Source organism: Sceloporus undulatus, chromosome 6 (genome assembly GCF_019175285.1).
Source record: "Sceloporus undulatus isolate JIND9_A2432 ecotype Alabama chromosome 6, SceUnd_v1.1, whole genome shotgun sequence".
Classification (NCBI taxonomy): Eukaryota; Metazoa; Chordata; class Lepidosauria; order Squamata; family Phrynosomatidae; genus Sceloporus; species Sceloporus undulatus.
In genome coordinates this window covers 142,778,617-142,795,538 of record NC_056527.1, presented here as the reverse complement: position 1 = coordinate 142,795,538, position 16,922 = coordinate 142,778,617, and the positions used below count along the sequence as shown (strand labels likewise).

General features: G+C 40.0%; 1 protein-coding gene across 4 annotated transcripts in view; it reads left to right on the top strand.

Annotated features, from left to right (window-relative positions):
• Positions 1-16,922, top strand: part of FLI1 (Fli-1 proto-oncogene, ETS transcription factor) — a 782,157-nt gene that overhangs the window by 568,123 nt on the left and 197,112 nt on the right. For 3 of the 4 annotated variants that reach the window (XM_042475287.1, XM_042475288.1, XM_042475285.1), the window contains exon 1: positions 6,290-6,484. The exons of the other annotated variant lie outside the window; for it this stretch is intronic. The gene's annotated coding sequence lies outside the window, so the exon portion shown is untranslated. Of the gene's footprint in view, positions 1-6,289; positions 6,485-16,922 lie in introns of those variants that run through there. 4 annotated transcript variants of the gene reach the window in all.

The window sequence follows — 16,922 nt, the reverse complement described above, 5'->3', positions numbered from 1 at the left end:
CCTAGGAGTAAAAGCTCCACAGCATCTGGAGAGCCACACATGTTCCCAGGCCTTTCAAACTGGGTGCTAACATTCAGTTCAATGGGCGTAAAGTGCTGCAATCTGGAACTGTGCTCTGTTTTGTTGTCTTCAAACTCCTCAGACTTCAGAGATGCTTTGATTTACATTTCCTGTATGGCAGAATGGGGTTGGACTGGATGGCCCTTGTGGTCTCTTCTAACTCTACAATTCTCTGATTCTATGTAGGTCAATCTCTGAAGTGTGGTCTTCTTATTTATATGTTTTCTTTGCAACTGCGGCAAGCAGCAGCTTTCTAGAAACCATCATCTTTTTTAGAACAGCCTGCATTATTTCTTCTTCTCTTATTCAATAAACAGGAACAATCTGTTAGGTGTTTTTGAATGTCACGGTCTGAAGGCTCTTTTGGGTTTTATCCTTGCTTTGGTGAAGGATGTTAGTTTCTAGGAAGCTCAACTGCACCCCCTAGAGGAAGACTTCCACCGGGATGCTCTGTCAAATTCACATCACGGGTGAAAGGTTCATGATACAAGAGGGGCATTCGAGGGTCCAAGTTTAATGCTCTGTGCATTGTGTGATAACAAGATTGGCAGCTGCAGAAAACAATTGGAGCCCACTTTCCAAAAAATGAAAATAAATCAAAACAAAATGGAAAGCTTTTTTTCTTTTCCTGTTGGCTGCTGCAGAAGCATTTCAAGCTTTGTACTGTCAGAAAATGTGCCCCAAAACTACACCAGATATGCTTACATCAAAAGTGGATGCCATCACAGGACAACAGGCTAAATATCTGCAGCCCTAAACATCAAAGTCCTTCCCAGTGGGTCATGAAATTGTTACTTTTCACAAAATGTATAAGACTGGTTACTCCAAGTGCTGGAAATGCTTAAAGAACGAAGGGACTTATTTCCATCTATGGTGGAAGTGTGAAAAGGCTATTGAATTTTGGAGTAGAATCCAAAAAAGAATGTCTTAATATACTGCAAGTGGACATCCTCTTAGAGCCTTTGCTTTTCTTGTTAAATATGACTTGTTTATTAGAGAAAAGAATAGACCAAGTATACTCTCGAAGAATTCTATATATGATTACAACAGCAAGAATTTTGTACACCAAATACTGGATATCCAGTACAGAATGTGTACATCTCATGCAGTGAGTAACTATTAAGACAAGCTTCTTTAGGTTGTAACCTGGTAAGCCTAATTCAGAGGGTTCATGCTCCTTCCTAACCAAAACTCTCCCTCTTTTCCTATAATCAGACCCAGGAGTTTTGTGCATTAAAGTGTGTGCATACTCTTCCAGAAGGAAAATGGGGAGGGACAATTTTTAGTAGCAATGAGCAGTAAAATGAGAATTGCAACCCTGGCAGGAACAGTTTTATCACTGGCTGTGTTTAGCCTGGAGAAGACTGAGAGGTATTAAGATGTTGTTGTTGTTGTTAACTGCCCTTGTGTGGACCTCAACTCACAGTGGCTCTGTGGATGAGACATCGCCAAGAGCCCCTGTCCTCCACTGCTCAGATCTTGTAGATTCAGGCCCATGACCTCCCTAACTAAGTCTAGCCATTTGTTGTGTGGTCTTCCTCTCTTTTTACTACTTTCTACCTTTCCTAGTATTATTGTCTTTTCCAATGATTCATGCCTTCTCATGATGTGCCCAAAGTACAACAGGCTCAATTTAATCATCTTAGCTTCCAGGGAAAGTTCAGGTTTGATCTGTTCAAGGACTCATATGTTTGTCTTTTTGGCTATTCTCAGCACTCTTCTCCAGCACCACATCTCAGATGAGGTTGTTGTTTTTTAAATCCACTTTCTCCACATCCAGCTCTCACATCTGTACATGATGATGGGGAATACAATGAATTGGACAATTGTAATTATAGTGCTCAATTATATATCTTTATTCTTTAGGATCATGTCTAGTCCTTTCATCACTTTGCTTCCCATTCCTTGGCTTCTTCTGATTCCTTGACTGCAGTCTCCTTTCTGATCAAAGTTTGATCCTAGTTACCAGACATCTTTTAACCATTTCAATTTCCTCATTGTCTAGGTTGAATTTATGTAGATCCTCCATGGTCGTTATTTTTGTTTTCTTTATGTTTGGCAGCAAGCCTACTTTTCTTAGTAATTGTTTCAAGTCTATGATGTTTTCTGCTAGTAGTATAGTGTCATCTGCATATCTTCTGATTGTTGGTATTCCTTGCTCCTATCTTCACTCCTCCTCTTCTATGTCTAAACCTGCTCTTCTGATGATATTTTCTGTGTGCAAGTTGAATACGTTGGATGATAAAATGCATCCTTGCCTGATACTCTTGCCAACTGGGAACCATTCTCTCTCTCCATATTCTATTCTAACAGTGACATCTTGCACTAAGTACAGATTTCTCATCAGGACTATCAAATGTAGTAACATTCTGATGTCTTTGAGAGCATTTTGCTGCTTGAGATCAATCAAGCCAATGACATAATTAAGAAGACCTGCTGAATTATTTTGACACATGAAGTCAAACAAACAAACAAGCCCAACAGCACCTTTCTCCTTCCCTGGCATTAAAAATACAATAAAGACAATGTGAATAACTAACCACCACATTTTTATGACACACCAAAATCGGTTGTCTAAGTTGACAGATGCATTCTACCTAATAGCAGGGACACAATAGCAGTCATATGGGTCTCCAGTCTCAGTGTCCAAAGGGAGATGGATGTGCTTTCCTTGCATCAGTTTTAAAAAAGAATAATGGCTACTTCAGAGGTTTTGCAGCTTTTTCCTTCAGGTAAAATATATCTATTGTAAGACATGACAGAGAGCCCTCTAATGGCCAGTGTCTACAAATGCACAATCTGTGGGCAGAGTGACTGTGACTGTTTATTTTTAAGGTTGCTGTTAACTGTCATCAAGCTGACTTTGACTTATGGTGACCCAGGAGTTTATCACACGGGAGGATTTTCTCTTAATTTCGAATGAAAAGAAAGTGGGGCCAGAACGCATTCATGTAAATTGGCTGAACTAGCGAATTCATGTGAATTTGAATTGTGTTCAAACTGACTTCCCATTGCCTGAAAATAGCTTGCCATTGCCCAAAATTGCGTGTGGTAGTCTATCACACAATAACATGAAACCCCACGATTGCGCTCGAACTGACTTCCCATTATCCGAAATTGTGTGTGGTAGTCTATCACGCAATAACATTAAACCCCACAATTGCGTTCGGATTGCCATTGGATTATACTTCCAATTTCTCTTGTCTGATAAACTCACCAGTGAATGAGAGACCTCCAAGCCACTCTACAATGAACAGCCCAACTCAGGTCTTGCAGAATCAGAGCCAGCACCCTTGACCGAATCTATCCATCTGTATTGTGGTCTTCCTCTTTTCCTACTGCATTCTATCTTACCAAACATGATTGTCTTTTCCAGGGAGCCATGTCTTCTCATGCCAAAATAAGGCAGTCTCATATTAGTCACCTTGGCTTTTTGAGAGAGTTTGGGCTTGATTTGCTCAAAGTAGTTAAGGGTCATAAAGGTCGATGATTCTCAGGTAAGTGTGGCAAACAGTCTCTCCTCCAGAGTTAAAAGGATGTAATAAAGACATACAACTTTCCAAGGGCAGAATCCTTGACATTTCCACCACTTTTCTGACATCTGTATACAATGCACCATAATCAGGGAAGAAAATTTCACCTACACCCAATTTTTACACTGAGACTGAAATCCAATTTACACCTTTGCAGTAAAGCTAAAGGTTTCCCCTTTGACAAGGTTGTCAAGTCATGTCTGGCTGTAGGGGGCACTGCTCATCTCCATTACTAAACCTAAGAGCTGGTACTGCCAAAGACGACTCTGTGATCATGTATCCAGCATGACTGCACAGAATGCTGTTACCTTCCCACCGAAATGGTACCTATCTATTTACTTGCACATTTATGTGCTTTCGAACTGCTAGGTTGGTAGAAGCTGGGGCTAGTGTTGGGAGCTCATTCTGTCATGCAGCACTTGGGCCTCAATCTGCCGATCTTGCAGTTGTCAGAGTCAGTGTGTTAACTGCATCCCTAAACTTTTGTGCAATAGGTTTTATTTCTTTGCAGTAGGTCTTATTAAATTCAGTGGCACTGTTGATTCAATAGCATTAATACCTAGAACAGAACAGTGGAGTCTGTGCAGGTTGGCTCTAGAGTAAGTTCCACTTCTTTCAATGGGGCTTTCTTCCAAATAACTCTGCATTAGACAGCACAATAGTATGTAACTTTGGTTAGAATAATTCCCACTACACCAAATGACTCTTGTTATTGCAACATAGTTGTTTCAATAGTTATCTTTTGATTGTATGCATGAAAGAAAGTACACCTTTGCTGTTGCTATGAACCATCAAGACATCTTTGACATGGCAATTTTAAAGTGAAAAACCTCCAAGAGACCCTGTTATTAACAGCTCTGTTCAACTCTTGCAAACACAGGATTGAGTCCATCCACTTATAATGAGGTCTTTTCTTATTGCTTTCAGCTTTATTAGGTATGATTGTCTTTTTCCAGTGAGGCATGCTGTCTCATGTTATGTCCAAAGCATGATAACCTCAGTTTAGTCATTTTGGCTTCTAGTGAGAATTCAGGCTTGATTTGCTCTCAGACACATTTACTTTTCACTTTGGTAGTCCATGCTATCTCCAGAACTGTCCTCCAGTGGTTACATTTCAACTGAGTTGATTTCCCCCCATCTGCTTTCTTCATTGTCCAGCTCTCACATCTATAAATAGGAATAGGAAACAGTATGGCATCAGTGAGCCTGGCTTTGGTAGTCAATGATATATATTTTTTACACTTGATGTATCTTTACATTTACATGCACCTGCATTTTTTTTTATGGCAGACACATATCCAGTTGTGAGTCCCAATTAGAAGCGGACATCATGTGGCCACAAACCCTTTATTGCGAACCCCAGGCTCTGGATCTCACAAATGGTTTAACTGTTTAAACCGTTCATGCACAAATTCAAGGTTTGTGTTCTCCCTTCTTACACATATTGAACTTTGGGTCTCTTTCACACACACCATTTATAGTGCTATGATATTTTATATTTGATGTTTTTAACTTACTTCCTTTTTACTCAATTCTATCTTATAATATTATCTATTGTTTTATCTCTTTGTTATTATCCTTTAGATTGTCAGCCATGGGCAGGCTATATATATATATATATATATATATATATATATATATATATATATTCTTTTTGTACAGTGCTGTGTACATCTACAGTGCTTCATAAAGTTTAATGGTATATGATTTCACTTGAACTGCCCTGGGTGCATCCTGTGTTAGTTTAGTAAGAGCTCTCTGAGATATGTCAGGAAACTACAAATCCCAGGATTTCAAAGGCTAGAGGCACAGCAATTAAAGTGGTATCTAAGTGCAGTCACTGAATAATGTGAAAGAGATCAGACAGCACATCAGACTGTCCTTTCTTTTTTAAATTAAGAGATTATACAAAAAACAGAACAATAAAGGATTTTACAAAATTTTACAATTATAAAATAAACTTTCAAAAGTTTTTAAAGCATCATATATATATATATATATATATATATATATATATATATATATATTCCTATACAGTTTAAGTTGTTTGAAATAGATTGGACCATAGTGACCACTGGAAAGTTGGAGGGTAGACAATTATAAAGCCATTTTTCATAGAACAGTTCTTGGTTTGGTTTTAAATTACATTTCATTTTATCGAATAGCTTCTCCATTAGCCATTGGTCCCAGACTCTTTTCCACCAGTTTTCTAGGGACAAAGGCCACTTCAAGTCGAGCTGCTGTCAAAAGAAAAGTAATCAGTGTTCTGTGTCTTAGAAATTTATTGCCCTTGGTGTAAATTGAAAGTAACAAAAGAGCTGGGCAGAAGTTGATTTTTTGTTTTGTAATTAAAGCAATTTGATGGAGCACTTTGTGCCAAAAGAAATTAATTTTGGGGTAGTCGATTCAGATATGATTATATGTCCCTCGAACTGGGCATCCTCTCCAAAGTCCAACTTGGACTTTATTATCTGTGACAGTCTGATAGCAGTCATGTACCATTTGTGGACCAGCTTTAAAAAAATTCTCTCATCAGACTGTACTTAAAGATGTCTTCAAAGAGAGGAGTGTCCACCAACAGCTCCTCAATGGGAATCTTCCCCCGCTCTGCTGTTAGTGGGAAACAAGGCACAACCAATAGATGGGCATCAGAGATTGGGGCTAGCCCAGCCATATGGTGTCTGGCTAAGTCTCACTTCTGCTTCAGAACATGAATAACACTTGGGTAGCACTACAGCCCAGGTTTAATTTGAACCAGAGATGATCAGATCTTTCATCCAAACAACTTCAAAGGGAGACTCACGTGAAACTGCTGAAGACAAATATACCAGACAATTTCCTTCTATTTATGTAGCATTTGCTCCAGACGATGGCTTCACAGCCCACTACAGGTGATGTATTAGCATAGCAAAGCAAGGGAGACCATGTTATCATCTTTGCTGCTCTTGTGAATGGGCATTGTGCTTATCTTGTATATCTTTTGACTTTGCAAAGACGTGTGAATGACGGATTGTACCTCATGCATTTCATAGCTTCTTGACCCCACTTTTGATATTTTTCATATGTATATATCCATCAGAGAGCCAGTGTGGTGTAGTGGCTTGAGTGTTGGGCTAGGACTCTGGAGACCAAGGTTCAAATCCTCCCTTGGCCATGGAAACCCACTGGGTGACTTTGGGCAACCCAGAGGAAGGCAATAGTAACTCCCTCGGAATAAATCATGGCAAGAAAACCCCATGATGTATTTGAATCAGGGTCACTTTAAGTTGGAAATGACTTGAAGGGACATAACCACAATATAACAGTCAACTAAGGGCAATTCTCCATTAATATGATGAACAAGCCCCTGATCCACAAGAACTTTGCCTTTAGGATTTCACAAAGAAGAAACTTTTCTTTACAAAACTAATAATGAGAAGGAAAGGGTTCTTGAGCATGTGCAAAGTAGACTTCATTCATCAGTAAAACCAATAGTCTGAAAGAAAAATGAGGAAGGTTATGTCTCTTAATGAGGTCCTGGCAAATTCTGAAGTAGAGGTGTTCCTCAAAGCATGCAAGAGAAGAGAAGATTTTCTTCTTATGGCTTTACAGCCCACCATAAGCAGTCGTTGGCCAGGCTTGCCAGGGATGATGGGAATCACTGTCCTACCTGAGTGAGGATTCAAGATTGGGAAAGTTGGTACATATTTGGCATTGTTGACTGTTTTTCCCTCATTTTATTTTTCTATGACAAATTTGGTCAGCAGAAAGTAATTCAGTTCTGTTTCATTCATTCTGTAGTGTTTCATAAACCTTCCTACAGATTACAGTAATATATATATGATTTTTATAGGGATGAACTGCCTGTTCTTTGATGCCATTGAGAGCTGAGATGCCTGAGATTTTTATTCAGAGCTCGGAAAGCTATTTTTCAAAAGTAATTTAATCAGTACTGTTATAGTTGCAATGTCTCCAAAAAATAGGTTGTTGCCTTTTTCAATAGTAACTGTTTCTTTTTCCAGTTACAAAAAGTGGCTAAATAGTTACTCCATCATTTAGTGAGATCCGACCCCTGTAATGCTGGTAATAACTAAAAGGTTACAGTTACGTTGCAAAAGAATGAAAGACGTGTCTAATAAAGTGGCCTTTAACAAAAAAAAAGCTTATGCCCAATAAAACCAGTTAGGTGTTAAAAGCGCTAGTAGAATCTCTGTTTTTAATAGCAGTTATGTGCAATGAGTTAATTCCAAGCCTGGTTTCTCATCCAAAATATCTGTAGGACGCCAGACATGACAAGGCTGGCTTAGAAGGCAAGTGGTTTTGAAAAAGCTTCTCCATCAGAGGTGGGCATCTTCTGGGGTCTGATGCATTCTATGCTTGTGGGGCAGTGGATCCACTGGGTTTTAATCCAGATTTGAAAAGATAAATATACATGGGACTGATCCTCATCGTCTGGAAAAGTTTCAACTTCTTGAATACCTCCATTAATGTTCAGACTGAATCCCAGAGCAAATTCATCACTCCATTGACATGAAAGCCATCTGCTACAACTTTGGCCCACTTTTCAGGACCATGTTTTTAGGACCACTCTTCAAGACCGTATTTGGTGCATGAGATGCCCTGGGAATGCAGAAATCTGTGCCAGATGAAACTCTGTGAATCCAGTGGCAGTTCTTAAACAATTGAACCCACTTTGCAATTTCTTACACAATGAAGTTCTTCTGCAACACTGCCCAAAGTCAATGTTGCAAGTCACACACACTTAGATGGACCTAAACAGTAGATTGTGGATCTGTGAATCAAGGCAGATGGACTAAGTCACTGTCAGCAGGAAGGTGGCTGAAGACACTCCACTCTGCTTTACATTTTCTTCCAGCCTAAATCATTTTTACTTACTCAGCATTTGATGAAGATAGGATCTTGGATGAATGCCAGCTGGCCTCAGTTCAATACAAACAAGAAAGAGGTAGCGATGCTGGCAGTATTTTTGAGAAGCACACATGTCTCTTGAGTAATGGCCCAGGCTTATGAATTTGTGCTGTGGAGTCCATGGCACTTACCCTTCACATAACATCCCATGAGATTTGTGGTGTTCTGAAAAAAATGCCAAAGAAAATCCAGGTAGTATGCCAGCAAAAGGCCAGAGAAAGGGGTTCAAGGAGGGTCGTCCTGATGGAGATGTAGGCTGCTGCCAGACTGCAGAATTAATGCAGTTTGGCACCACTTTAATTCTCATGGCTCATCCTATGGAATTCTGGGATTTGTAGTTTGTTGTGGTGCTAGAGCTCTCTGACAGGGAAGGCTAAATATCTCACATAACTACAGTTCCCAGAATTCATAGCATTGAGCCATGGTAGTTAAAGCAGTGTCAAACTGCATTAATTTTACAGTATAGATGGGGCCATGATGGAGATTTCATGTAGTTTTTTTTTTACCAAAAAAAGGGAGGAATTGCCTCTCCTGGAAGTTTCCAGGAGCAGCAATTCATTTTTAAATAAGCTAATAAGCTCTCCCATATTATATAACACCCGCCGCCTGCAAAGAAAACAGCATACTTTCCCCAAAAAACAGAGGTGGGGTAATCTGAATTGATGTGACTTTTTCCTGACCATGTGACCCCCAGAGTGTCCCTAGGCAGAAACATTGACCCTGTATGCCCACGCTGTGCTGACACATCTCTTTGAGTCATTTTAACCCTTGTGTTATTCAAACATGCCATCGTTTCAGGTTAAAATGGAGTGGCCTCCTTTCCTTTAATGATACAGAGCGATTTGAATTGATCCAGAAGCGTATTCACACTGCTGATGATGCAGATCAATATGGATCTTTCCGCAAAACTTGGGGGGAAAAACAATATTGAATAGTCCAGGTTAATGGGGGGGGCTCCAGCACCTCCCCCCCAAGTGCATTGAGTGCATTTGGGATGTATGTCATAGAATCATAGAGTTGGTAGAGACCCCAAGGGCCATCCAGTCCAACCCCATTCTGCCATGCAGGAACTCACAATCAAAGCATCCCCGACAGATGGCCATCCAGCCTCTGTCAACACCAAGGATTCAACCTATATTAATCCTGGATTATTTTCACAGTGTGAATGGGGCCAAAGTATGTTATGTGGGCCCAAGATGCATTAATGCTTAGACGAGGAGACATCCAGAGATTAGGTGAAGCACATTGTCCCTCCCAACAAAAGTTTAGAAGATGCCAATGCAACCCAGTGAGAACTGATCATTTTAGGGTCTGTGGGATGTTAACCATCAAGGGAACCTGAGAGACTGGGAGAGTGAAGAATGGAATGGATGGCACACCTAAAAGATGGCACGGCTGGGACCCTCATTAGGAGCTCCCCACACTGCATCATTTTGTTGCTGCTTTCATGTGCCTATGCTATAAGTGGGTTTCATGCCAGTCCATCCCAAAGACTCCTCCTTAGTATTATAGGTTGGCAAAGCTAATGAGAAATTTCTACTGTACTGCCTTCTGCCCTCCCGCCAGTGCCTTGATATTCCTGCAAAGTTCTGAATCTTACACTGTGCTCTGCAGGAAACACGAGGTGGCAGTGTTTGGGAACTCTTGTTACACATAATTCAGCCACCAACCAGAGGATGAGACCCGAACTCGGTTGCATTTGAAAGTGGTACATTTACAAACTTCTGGCTGTCTGTCTGGCTCATGTTTCAGACTTGTAACAAAGAGCAAAACACAGCACTGCTTTCAACCCCTTTCTTTTTCCATTGGACCTTGTTTTCAATGGCAATAAGGAAATAGCATCAAGGCTTTTACAAATGCTCCCTCAGATAAATAACAAACAAAAGCTGATAACTTCAATTACAATAGTTCATTTTTTAAAATAATAATAATAATAATAATAATAATAATAATAATATTTAACAGTTTTATTGTATTTGCACTATTGTTGTATTGTAATCATTCTGATCTGCTGTGTTGACGTATTGTATTGTTTTGATTTGCTGTGCACCGCCCTGATCACAGGAAGGGCAGTATACAAAATTTTTTATTTATTTATTATTATTATTAATAATAATTAAGCAATGCAGTTTTATCCCAATTCTGCACAAATACCTTAGAGCCCTTGCAGCATATTTTCTCAGGAGGAAGTCCCACTAGTCGAAATGAGATGAAATTCCAAATTCAAGTTCATCTTGGGGGCTATTTCAAAATAGGCATGCATGGAAGAAGGAACTGCTTCGCATCTTATTGCCACAAGAGAGAACTTAGTTCTGTTGACAAGAGAACTTAGAAAAATTACTTTTTTGGTTGAAAAGTCTCCAAATCCCTGAATCAACATGGCTACTGGGAATTGTAGTGCAAAACTGTAACCTTCCCAAGCCATGGAAGGAGAGGTAGATTGCAATTTACTGGTAGATCTCTTGGTGGTTTGCTATGGGTCAGCAGGGACTCAGACACAAAGATGGAAAGGGTGCTTTTTAAACTTTTTTATATTTAAAATAATAATTTAAATTAAAAATTAATTAAACAACTACCATCTTGGTTGAATACCTACATCATTGCAGCATGTATAATTAAATATTCTTTTGAATTTTTAAAAAGGCATCATGCCAAATAGTTCTACTTATTAATGATGGCCGTTGATCTGTTGTTAAGTTCAAAACCTTGGATATAAAAGGATTCCATGTTTCTGCATATGGATCTTGTGCATTTTTGTCATCAAAAATGGACTATATAAACAGAGAGATAGAGAAAATTGAATTTTGCCTTAACATTTGATTTAACCAAGTTACATTTCCAAAAATTCCATGATGCTGGAGCAAAAGACCTTTACATATTCCAGAGGAGGAAAAAACACTACTTCTGTTATAAAGGTCTTGTGATCGGCTGCTTTTTTCATATTGGGATTATTTTTGACAAAAAATCATTCAAATGAAACAATTAAACTCCACAACATTTTTGCACTGAAAATGCTATTTTGTGTACATTACTATGTGCACAAACCGTTTTTCTCCCTTGCACAAAAACACTTTTCACAAAGGAGTCCTCAAATGGAAACGGAAAATGCAAACCCCTTATAGCCCACAGGGAGAAAATATTTGAGAGTATTTAGCTTGTATTGCTGTTGTTGTTTGCCTTCCAGTTATTTCCAAATTATGGTGACCTTATGACAAACCTGTTACAGGGTTTATTTGACAAGATTTTTCAGAGGGTGTTTGCCATTGCCTTCCTCCGAGTCCCACAGTTCATTTCCATGGCTGAGTAAGGAGTCAAAACCTTGGTCTCCTGGAGTTCTAGTTCATCATTCAAACCGCTACATCACACTGGCTCTCATTTTTCTCCCTCTGTTTTTGTAGTCCCTATCTATTTCATTGGTTTTCATTTTTGCATGCAAGGATTCAATAAGGATTCAACATGGAGAAATGTAAGGTACTGCACTTAGTGTGGAAAAATGAAATGCACAGATATAAGATGGGGGACACCTGGCTGAACGAGAGACTTCTATGTATGAAAAGGATCTAGTCCAAGTAGGCCAAAAATTGAACATGAGTCAACAGTGCAGGAGACTCCATCAAAATCTCCTTGGAAAGAGTGTGTCCCACTGTCCAACAGCCCTTACTGTCAGGAAGTTCTTCCTAATGTTGAGCTGGAATCTCTTTTCCTGCAGCTTGCATCCATTAATCCATTGGGTCCTGTTCTCTGGAGCAGCAGGAAACAAGCTTGCTCCCTCCTCAATGTGACATCCCTTCAAATATTTAAACAGGGCTATCATATCACCTCTTAACCTTCTCTTTTCAAATTAACAAAAAGGGTGATGATTTTGCCAAACCTGATGTTTGTTCATTCTGTTTTATCATATATCAGCTCTGAAAACATTCTCCTGGATCAGCGTGGGGTAACTGTGTGGCTTTCAGAGGTTGTTAAACTGCATCTCCCGATATTCCTCTCCATTGGCTATGCTAAAAGGGTTTCTGGAACATGCTATGGATAATTCGTCTGCAGAAGTGCTTTCAATGGAAGGATATTGCTGTGTGCAAAATGATCTACTGAAATCAAATTTGTTCTATTATTAAAAGATGGATGGGATGAATGGATATCTACTGTTCTTGGATTGGGGCCAGATTTGTTATGAAATTTGCTTGTTAAAAATGCATCTCATCTTCATTGCGCCTGAGTTGTAAGTGAGCCCAGAACCAAATCCTTTTGATGCATTATCCAAAGCCCCCCATAGATGGGGAAATAACACCACTGGCATTTTATTTCATTGATAAAATAATATAGAAGACTTTGCGTACATTCACACTGGCTGGTGGGGAGGGGGGAGAAATGAAAATGAAACTTTGGCGTCAATCTGACTTGACGTTCAGGCCAAGGAAAACTACATCTTGAGAAACTATACAAACAATGCAAATCTGTGTATATTTGCTTGGCTTGCACAATTCTGCTCCTGTTACTGAAAGTGAAGATGAAAGCGCTTGGGGAGGAAAGTGCAAGTTCACTGTCTGGACTATTAGAATTTCAGCTTCTTTCAGCTTTAGCCAGACATTGCCTGGGTCATAGTGGGGCATCTTTGATTCACAAGATATTGTTGAACTTGGGCTCCTGACCACTGTCCATGATACATGTTATTGGCAGCAAAGGGGTGAGTGTGACATTGAGGGGTTGCGATGTGATTATAGAACAAAAACTGGCTTAAGGAACACAAAGAATGGGTTTTGTGGTAGGAAATCCACTTAAGGATATGTTATTTACTTAGGAAGTATCACTATGCTACATGCTATGGCAAAAAAACCCCACCAAACTGGAAAAGGATGAACTGTGAGTGTTTACACATGCAAAATTATAGCAGTTTCATGCTACTTTAGCCAGCACAGGACCACTCTTTGGAATCATGGAGTTTGGTGAGGGACATAGAATTCTTTGCAATTATTCAAGAAGGTCCACTAGATCACTGCTACTTGGTGAGGCTCTAAGGACCATCGCTAGTCCATGAGCCATCAGCGTGTTAGTGGCTGAGTGATAATGTGATAGATATTTTTCAATAAATTTAAGCCCCTAAAGCCTGAATATTAAGGAACTAAAGGCAGCAAATTAGGGTAAAAAGTAGAATATCATAGAATCATAGAATCATAGAGTTGGAAGAGACCACAAGGGCCATCCAGTCCAACCCCATTCTGCCATGCAGGAAATCACAATCAAAGCATCCCATTGACAGATGACCATCTAGCCTCTCTTTAAAGACCTCTTTAAAGGAGATTCCACCATAATCTCCGAGGAAGGAGTCCGTTCCACTGTCAAACAGCCCTTAATGTCAGGAAGTTCCTCCTAATGTTGAGCTGGAATCTCTTTTCCTGTAACTTGCATCCATTGTTCTGGGTCCTAGTCTCTGGAGCAGCAGAAAACAAGCTTGCTCCCTCCTCAATATGACATCCCTTCAAATATTTAAACAGAGCTATCCTATCACCTCTTAACCTTCTTTTCTCCAGGCTAAACATCCCCAGCTCCCTGAGTCGTTCCCCATAGGGCAAGGTTTCCAGACCCTTCACCATTTTAGTTGCCCTCCTTTGGACACGCTCCAGTTTCTCAATGTCCTTTTTGAATTGTGGTGCCCAGAACTGGACACAATATTCCAGGTGGGGCCTGACCAGAGCAGAATATAGTGGCACTATTACTTCCCTTGATCTAGACACTATACTTCTATTGATGCAGCCTAACATCGCATTGGCCTTGTTAGCTGCCGCATCTCACTGTTGACTCATGTTCAACTTGTGGTCTACTTGGACTCCTAGATCCCTTTCACATGTTGTCTCCTTAAGCCAGGTGTCCCCCATCCTATATCTGTGCATTTCATTTTTTTGCCCTAAGTGCAGTACCTTACATTTCTCCCTGTTGAAGTTCATTCTGTTAGCTGTGGCCCAGCTTTCTAGTCTATTCAGGTCATTTTGAATTTTGATCCTGTCCTCTGGAGTATTAGCTATTCCTCCTAATTTGCAAAACGAAAGAGCTTGACAAGGCTTGGCCAAGGGGAAGAGAGAAGGAGGGAGAGCATGCTTCCTCAACTTAACTGGGAATCAGGTCAGGAAGTCACAGAAAATAGCTAAGCTGCACAAATATCAACTAGCTCCAGCCAGTACACTTCACAGGGAGAGGAAGTCTGCAGAAACCAAGCATTCAAAAGAGGGTGTTGGAAGAGAGCACACACAACTCGCCTTGAGTTCCTGTAAACTTCACAATTTCAGTCATGGGCAACTAAGCTTAGTATACTACCCATGGCTCTGTCTAGTACACATGTGGTATTCCATAGCCTCCCAAGTATCTTCCATCAGATACTTTTCCCTTCCCTGCAGGTTACTGTTAAAATCTGGTCTAGTAATCTATGGTTTATACTTTCCTTTCAAACCAAAGTTGTAAACTATAGTTTGATCCTGGTTTCCAATTCTGCTGGTTACAGGGGAGCTGCAAATGATAGCTTGCATCTTTGAATGCTACCAGCAAACTAAAGTTTATCTTCCTCCAAGCCTCTCAACTGCTAGGCTCACCGAGAGCCAAAGCATATGAACATGATGGGTCACAGCATGATTTCCTCTCCCTACCCAATCCACCCATCAAAAAAAAAAAAAAAGGCTATTTGTAGGTTAAACAAACAACAAGTGCAGGAGGGCAGGTAAAGCAGGAGCAGGGATGTTTAACTCTTTCCTCGCAAGCCATCTGTCCACTCAAAGCTGGCTAGTTTTTCTGCCTAGAGGGAGACCAACAAAGGTAGGAAAACAACTGAGAATTCTGACTTAACTAGCAAGGGAAGGGTTGACACTCCCACCTACTTACTAATTGCTTTCAACTATTTATGTATTACCTCCTGAGTGCAGCAGGGGCCCAAAGGTGATGCACAACAGGTAAAATGTTTAAGACAATACAGAGATAAAAACTTTAAAAGCAAATCAAAATGAACTAAAAATAATCATAGAAACATAGGGTTGGAAGACACCACAAGGGTCATCAAGTTGGATGAGACCATAAGGGCCCCTGCTGTGCAGGAATCCTTAAATCTAATTTAAAAACTAATTAGTAATACAGAGTAGTTTCAAATATTAAGGGCCATGTGCAACACTGCCTCTTTAAATGTCCGTTGGAAGCTCAGAACAGATAAAACCAACCTAATTTCCCCTGGCAGGGATATCCATGGTTGAGTGCTGCTACAGAAAAAGTCCTGCTAAATGTGCACAGCAATATATTGGTTATTATTATTAAATATTATTATAAAAAAAATAAAATATTCTTATTATTATTCTCTGGTCATACCAAAATATTAGGTTTTAGACTTGACATCTTGATGTTCGTCAGTTGAACATATGCATCTGGTGCCCACCCAACCACATCCAAGACCAACTTTCTACCTAGTACGTTACATTCTTCTTGATGATGATGCTACTTTTTTGGGAAAAACCCATTAGTGCCCTTGTAAAAAATCCCTTGAATTCACCCTCCAGAAAAATAATCAGGTAACTCCCAATCTAGTTACAAGAAGATGAGTTACAGGCTCCAACAGGTATTTTTGGTGATGTCAAGAACATGCTAGAATAGAGGATTTGTCTCTTTGGGAGTGAGGGCCCACAGCCAGAGTCAGCATTGTGTAAGTCAGACCCATTACATAACTGGCCGTTGGGCACAATCAGGAAAAAGCTCAGCAGCAAAGCTTACTCGGAACTAGGTATTAAAAGGACCACCCTCTGAAAGGGCAGAATTTTAATGAGGCTGAAATAGGTTGGTTGCCTCTGGCAAGGAAGAATTTGCTCCAGCTAACCCACAAGGAAAACCTTTTTAAGGGGCTTCCCCCCACTAATTCCCACATTCACATCATACATGACTAATATTTGTATCTATGATGATTGATTTTGTGGACTAGTACCTTCTGTGAATTTATTCGAAAAGCCACACCTAGGCTTCACAAAAAAGAATCACCTACCTACTTCCTCCACTGTGCAACTCAAAAGCAATAACTTTTGTCAGAAAGATATGTGGGCAAATTTTCATATAAACTATTTAAAAACAACAACAAAGAAGAGCAGGATTATTTCAAAGAACATAACCATCAACTGCTCTCAGCTTTATGACATGAACATCCAGAATAACAACAATATCAGTGCTCTTTGCCTAACAAAGGAGGTTTGGTGGCGCAGTGGTTAAATGCCTGTACTGCAGCCATTCACTCAAAACCACAAGGTTGCGAGTTCAAGACCAGCAAAAGGGCCCAAGCTCGACTCAGGCTTGCATCCTTCCAAGGAGGGAGCTAAAATGAGTACCCAGACTGTTGGGAGCAAATTAGCTTACTTGCTAATTAGCTTACTTGCTGTTCACCGCTATGATCTTTGGAATAGTGGT